A 6,000-nucleotide genomic window follows, 5' to 3' on the forward strand; every position below is an offset into this window, starting at 1 on the left:
GGTGACTAATAATGAGCAGGAACTGGGTAATTCTTCCAGCTTGAGAGGTGAAGTTTGAAGCCACGGGATGACCCTGGGGCTCTGAACTCATGGGCCCGCCAGGAGTGTGCTTGAGGATGGAAGGCTCGGTCTAAGGAAGCCAAAGGGGAACAGAGAGCAGTGCTCGTGGCTTAATGGCAGTTCCAAGGATTAGAGTGTTTCCATTCTCTGTCTCTGTGTCCCTAGCTTTGTGTTTCGGTTTCTCTCCCATGTGTTTGCCTATCCGCTCTTTTTCTTTGGAAGCAGAAAAGCAATTGAGTGGTTTACAGAATCGCCAGGAAGAGAAATACTGGGACCTTCCAAAGGCACAGGGACAGAAGGAAGAACCACAGGCAAACACTTCTCAGAACCACTGCCGATGCCCTGCTGGCTCCTGGGTGTTACCCAATGGCACTTCAGCCTGCAGCTGCTGGACTCTGGCTGCTGCCCAGACCAGAATCAGGGGAGCTTTTCATAGACCTGGCAGATTGAAGCTGGGAGACTTAGAGGTGACATGAGTCCTCAAGAGACCCACCAGCTGGCTAGGTGGGGCCAGCTAGAGGCAGCCTTGGGATTTGGGTTTACTGCTGGAAGTAAAAGATACAATTACGGTCAACTCTTGTGCTAGTCGGGCACCAAGTATAGACAAGGAATTTCAAACTTTAATTTTACCCTGAAACATCAGCAATCCCTTTCCTAAATTTCCCTAGAGATTTTAGGGTGATTTCTAACCCCTAGTAAGATGGATGGGAGCTTCCCATGTGGTGCTAGTAGTAAAGAACCAGCCTGCCAATGCAGGAGATGTAAGAGATATGAGTTCAATCCCTGGGTTGGGAAGATGCCCTGCAGGAGGGCATGGCAACCTACTCTAGAATCCTTGCCTGCAAAATCCCACAAACAGAGGAGCTTGGCGCTGTGGTACATGGAGTTGCAAAGAGTTGGGCGCAACTGAAGCGACTTAGCACTCACACACGCACACACAAGGTGGATAGATCAACAAGATTTTCCTGTGTCTCTAGTTCATCAGATACAGAGTCTTCCGGATAATGGGTCAGCCAAGTGGCAATGGAGTAGGAGAGAGGAGAAGGGAAAGTAAGGACTCAAGATAACGTGAAAAATGAAGATACTGGAATCTTCCAGCTCTACATCCCTACTTGTTTATTTGTTTGTACTTTGAGCCATAGGTGTTCTGTTTAAGCTGAGATCTTGACTTTCAGGAGCAAGCTGTCATGGTCCTCAAATTTGGGAAGCAGTGATTGTGGAGTGGGTAACACCCGGAAGAGGAGTTCCCACCCTCTCACTGAAAGCTGGTTGCTGTTTTGTTGCTATGGCCTGTTAGAACCTTCTCTGGGAGGGGAAACTTCCAGAATCCTGGGAAGTGACTATCTCAAGGTCTCATCCTGGAAGAAGGGGTGTGTGCATGCATGCTCAGTCGCTTCAGTCATGTCCAACTCTCTGTGACCCCATGGACTGTAGCCCGCCAGGCTCCTCTGTCCATGGTATTCTTCAGAATACTGGAGCAGTTTGCCATGCCCTCCTCCAGGGCATCTTCCTGACCCAGAGGTCGAAACTGCAGCTCCTGCAGCTCCTGCAGTACAGGCAGGTTCTTTACTGCTGAGCCACTGGGGAATCCCCCTGGAAAAACAGTCTGACCCGAAGGAACAGGTGAGGAGTGACCTCTGTATTTCTCAGCCAATTTCTGGAAAATGACAGAAAGGACTAGTAGTGAGTTTAGTCTCACGGAAATCACAGGCTTTGCAGCCCTTGGGATATGTGAACTTTCTGGTTTCCTTCCTCTTTGTACCAGAAAACCAGACCTGCCTCTGCCAGGCTTGGGACTGCAGATGGGACCTTGGAACCAGAGCTAAGGGGAGAGACAGCCTGAGACCCATGACCTCCTGCACACAGGAAGAGGTGGCTCCTGACTGGTGAGAACTGGCTGTGCCTAGGTGTGGATCTGTGTATATGTGAGTGTGTGTGTGTGGTTGGTGGTGGGGCGCAGAGCCGAGGCTGGCTCTGCTGAATGCCTGCTCTTCACATCCTCGAAGGGAGAAGGCATTCTCCTTGATGCCTGGGAGATGCAGAATATCGGAGAGAACACTTTCGCCCAGAACAAAGCAAATCCCTCAAAGGTTCTTTCCCATTTCTGATTCTAAAAAATGACCTGCCCTTTCATCGGCTTCTCACATTCCCAGCCTATCTATGTCACTGTCGTTTTCCAGTTCCTGGCATTTCAGAGTTCATCCTTTCTCTTTTGTCTCTCCGTCTGTCCAGGCTGGTTTGCATCTCTTTGTCTTTGCAGGGTCTGTGTCCCTGCCTCTGTCTGTCTCTCCCTCCGCCTTGGCGGGCTTCTCTCTCATCTGTCGCTTTTCGCTCCTCTCCTCCTGACTAGCACTGAGCAAGTGGCTGTCAGCCGTCCCTCACTAGAGCTGAATCCCAGAGACGACCAGTGTTGGATCTGATGAGAGATTTTGGCTCCCCATCTGATTTCCCTCCAACTTGGTTTTGAAGCTCCACGCAGCTCGGGGATGTCTGGAGGCTGGCTGGGCCGTGCTGGGCTCTGCAGCTCTGGGCCCCCAGCCTCACTTGGCTCTTGAGTCCCACCCCTTCTCCTGACTTGGAGTGATCCCGTCATCCTGTCTTACAAATTGGGACTGCTCCCTGCATGTGGGCTTTGGTGACAGCCACCAGATGGCAGGGACTGGTTTTTATAGTAACTCATTAACCTCTTGCCATCCCACAATTAAGAAAGCATTTAATTGCTTTTTCTCGAGCCATCCTCTGAGTGATTTGGGCAGCTTGTGTTCATCATGGGAACCAATTTGCAGCTAGAGCCCAAGAGAGTGGGAGCAGCCGGGTGTGGTGGGCTCAGACGTGGTGAGCATCCTGGGAGGCCCTGGTTTGCCTTTGGGGGACTCTGGGTGGAGGGAAGCACAAGCCTCAGAACCTTTGCCACCCTGACTAGCTTCCTGCTGGGTTGATGAACCCGTGGATTCGCACTGAATATACCTGTGAGGTTATCTACGTTTCCCATCTCGTTTAAAAGTTTTTTAAGAAATTTATTTACTTGTTTATTTGGGCTGTGCTGGGTCTTCGATGCTGTGTGCAGGCCTTTTCTAGTTGTGGAGAGCAGGGGCTACTCTAGTTTTTTGTTTGTGGCGCTTCTCTCATTGCAGAGCATGGGCTCCAGAGCATATGGACTTCGGTAGTTGTAGTGTAACGGCTAGGTTTCGCCACAGCATGTGGGATCTTCCCAGACCAGGGATCGAACCCATGTCCCCTAAATTGGCGGGCAGATTCTTACCCACTGGACTACCAGGGAAGTCCCTTCCTTCTTATTTAACTGTGGGGGGACTAAGACCAGGTAAGTCAAGGAACTTGCCCACAGTCGCACAGCTAATCAAAAGCCTGATCAGGGGGCTGCAGCCCGAGCGTTTGTTTTCCTCTGCCGTGCTCGGGGTGACTCCTTGCTCTGCCAGCGTTCCCTGGGAGACGAGCCTCTGCAGTGTCTCTGGAACCATGTTACTCACATACCTCGCCTTTAGATACATAAACTGTCCAAGGGTTCTTTATTCAGGAAATAGCTCAGAGCCTCCCCTGGATGGATCAACCACCTGCATCCAGAGAGGCTGGACCCCCCCCACACAGGCAAACAGCCCACCTGGCTGCCCTACTGCAGCACTGGGGGTCACTGAGGGCACAACGCCGTGACCCCTGGACCTCTAGCCCGCAGCAGAACTCTCACTAGCCTTACTTAGGTGCCATGCGCACATCAGCTGACCAGCTCACGGCAGAGGCCCCCAGGCCTCCCAGAGACTGTCAGCATCTTGCCCCATCCCTTTGGCCAGGCACTGCCTCCACAGGGCAGGTCCCAGCATCTGTCATTGCTGTGACCTTGTCCCTTACTGCTGGCACCTTTCTGACCCTGACCCCACCTCCCCAACCCCACACCCCTCCACTGGGGCTTGGGTGCTTCTGCTCCACAACAACAGATACCTCAGTACCAGCAAGATGGACAGATGGTCGCACCACCCAGACGCCCTAGGTCTTGCCTAGGCTGCTGGGAGGGTGGTCAACAGGCCACCTCTGGGGGCCATCTTAGCTGCAGAAGCTGCCTCACACATAGTCATGTCCTTCCGGTGGCGGCAGGGAGGGCGCCCCATCTGATGACTGATTCATGAGGAAGGACAAGGATCAGTTATTTTAGTCCAGTGCAGGACAGCTCTGATGGGCCATTTCAGACCCAGAGCTCCCCACGAAGTCAGCCAAGGGCCTGCCACTGGCCTGTGTCCCAGCTTCATTTCTTCCCCGGACTTCTGCTTCATCCCAATCACAACCCTAGGTATTAATCCCAAGAACACTCCTGCTTATGAAGAAATATTAAATGTGGCAACTCCGTGTTTAACATTTTGAAGAAGTGCCAGACTTTTTAAGATTCCTACCAACAATCTGTAAGGCTTCCGATTCCTCCACATCCTCATCAGCAACGTCCATTTTTGTGAAAATGGCCATCCTAATGAGTGTGAGGTGGTATTGTGGTTTTAATTTGCATTTCCCTAGTGACTAATAATGTTGAGCATCTTTTCATATGCTTAATGGTCATTTGCATATCTTCTCTAGAGAAGTGTCTACTTGTATTCTTAGTCCATTTTTTAATTGGGCTGTCTTTTATTGCTGAATTGTATGAGTTCTTTGTATATTCTGAGGAGTAAATCCTAATCAGATATATAATTTGCAAATATTTCTTCCTCTTCTGTGGATTGTCTTTTCATTTTTAATAGTGCCCTTTGACACAAACAAAGTTTTTAATTTTGAAGAAGTCCACTTTATCTGTCTTTTCTTTTGTTGTTTGTGACTTAGGTATCACATCTAAGAAAGTGAAAGTGAAAGTCACTCAGTCGTGTCGAACTCTTTGTGGCCTCATGGAATTCTCCAAGCCAGAATACTGAAGTGGGTAGCTGTTCCCTTCTCCAGAGGATCTTCCCAACCCAGGGATTGAACCCAGGTCTCCCACATTGCAGGCGGATTCTTCACTGCTGAGCCACCAGGGAAGTCCCATATCTAAGAAACTGTATCCTAATTCAAGGTTAAGTGAGTCCCCATCCAGGGGCTTTTTCCTCCAGGGCCCACCACACAAAAATGAAAAAAAAAATGCAGTTGCTCAGTCGTGTCCGACTCTTTGCGACCCCATGGACTGTAGTCTACCAGGCTCCTCCATTCATGGGATTTTCCAGGCAAGAATACTGGAGTGGGTTGCCATTTCCTTCTCCTGTAGTAAGTTTTAAAAAAATTAAAAAACCTTGTCTCCAGCTTTATTTGTATACAATTGACATATAATTTTGTGTAAGTTTAAGGTGTTCAGTGTGATGACTTGATACACATATACATTGCAAAATGATGACCAGAATAAGCTTAGTTAACACCTCCGTCACCTCACACCATTACAATTGTGTGTGTGTATGTGTGTGTAAAAACATTTGAGGTGTAATCTTTCAGCAACTTTCAATTACACAATACGGTACTGCTATCTGTAGTCACAAGGCTGGGCATTAGATCCCCAGAACGTGTTCACCTTATAACTGAAGGTTTGCTCTTTGACCCGTGTCTCCCTATTTCCTTCACCCTATGATAAGTTTTGAAACCCGGCATGTAAGTCCTTCCCTTTGTTTCTTCTTTTTAAGGATTGTCTATGCTTTTCTGGATCCCTTACATTTGCATGTGAATTTGGGGACTCAGGGGGACAGGAAAGGGAGGGGAGCTTTTAAAGTTGCTGACAGTAAGGCCTGTGATATGGGACTCCCACCCTCGACCCCCGGCCCCTGCCATGGTCTTCATTAACTTTAGTTGTGTATGTGACTAACTGGGCAAGCATATTTACTTATTTATGCAATTATTTGCTTATTTACTTAGGTATTTTGTGAAATAGGGTAAAGGGGCTACTTCTGGTGTTCCTGTTGACTCAGTGTGGAATGGGGACAGAGA

General features: G+C 49.1%; 1 long non-coding RNA gene across 2 annotated transcripts in view; it reads left to right on the forward strand.

The window, feature by feature from the left end:
* The window catches only part of LOC147365238 (uncharacterized), a 42,954-nt gene extending 37,627 nt beyond the window's left edge, over window positions 1-5,327 (forward strand). Inside the window, exons 2-3 of one of the 2 annotated variants that reach the window (XR_015135306.1) lie at window positions 1,826-1,967; window positions 4,879-5,327. This is a non-coding gene — a long non-coding RNA (uncharacterized LOC147365238). The remainder of the gene's footprint in view (window positions 1-1,825; window positions 1,968-4,878) is intronic. The other variant, XR_015135305.1, reaches the window with a different exon arrangement.
* Window positions 5,328-6,000: the final 673 nt, after the last annotated feature.

This window comes from Bos grunniens, chromosome 10 (assembly GCF_055505025.1).
Source record: "Bos grunniens cultivar Pamir isolate PY7600 chromosome 10, Bosgru_T2T1.0, whole genome shotgun sequence".
NCBI classification, from domain to species: domain Eukaryota; kingdom Metazoa; phylum Chordata; class Mammalia; order Artiodactyla; family Bovidae; genus Bos; species Bos grunniens.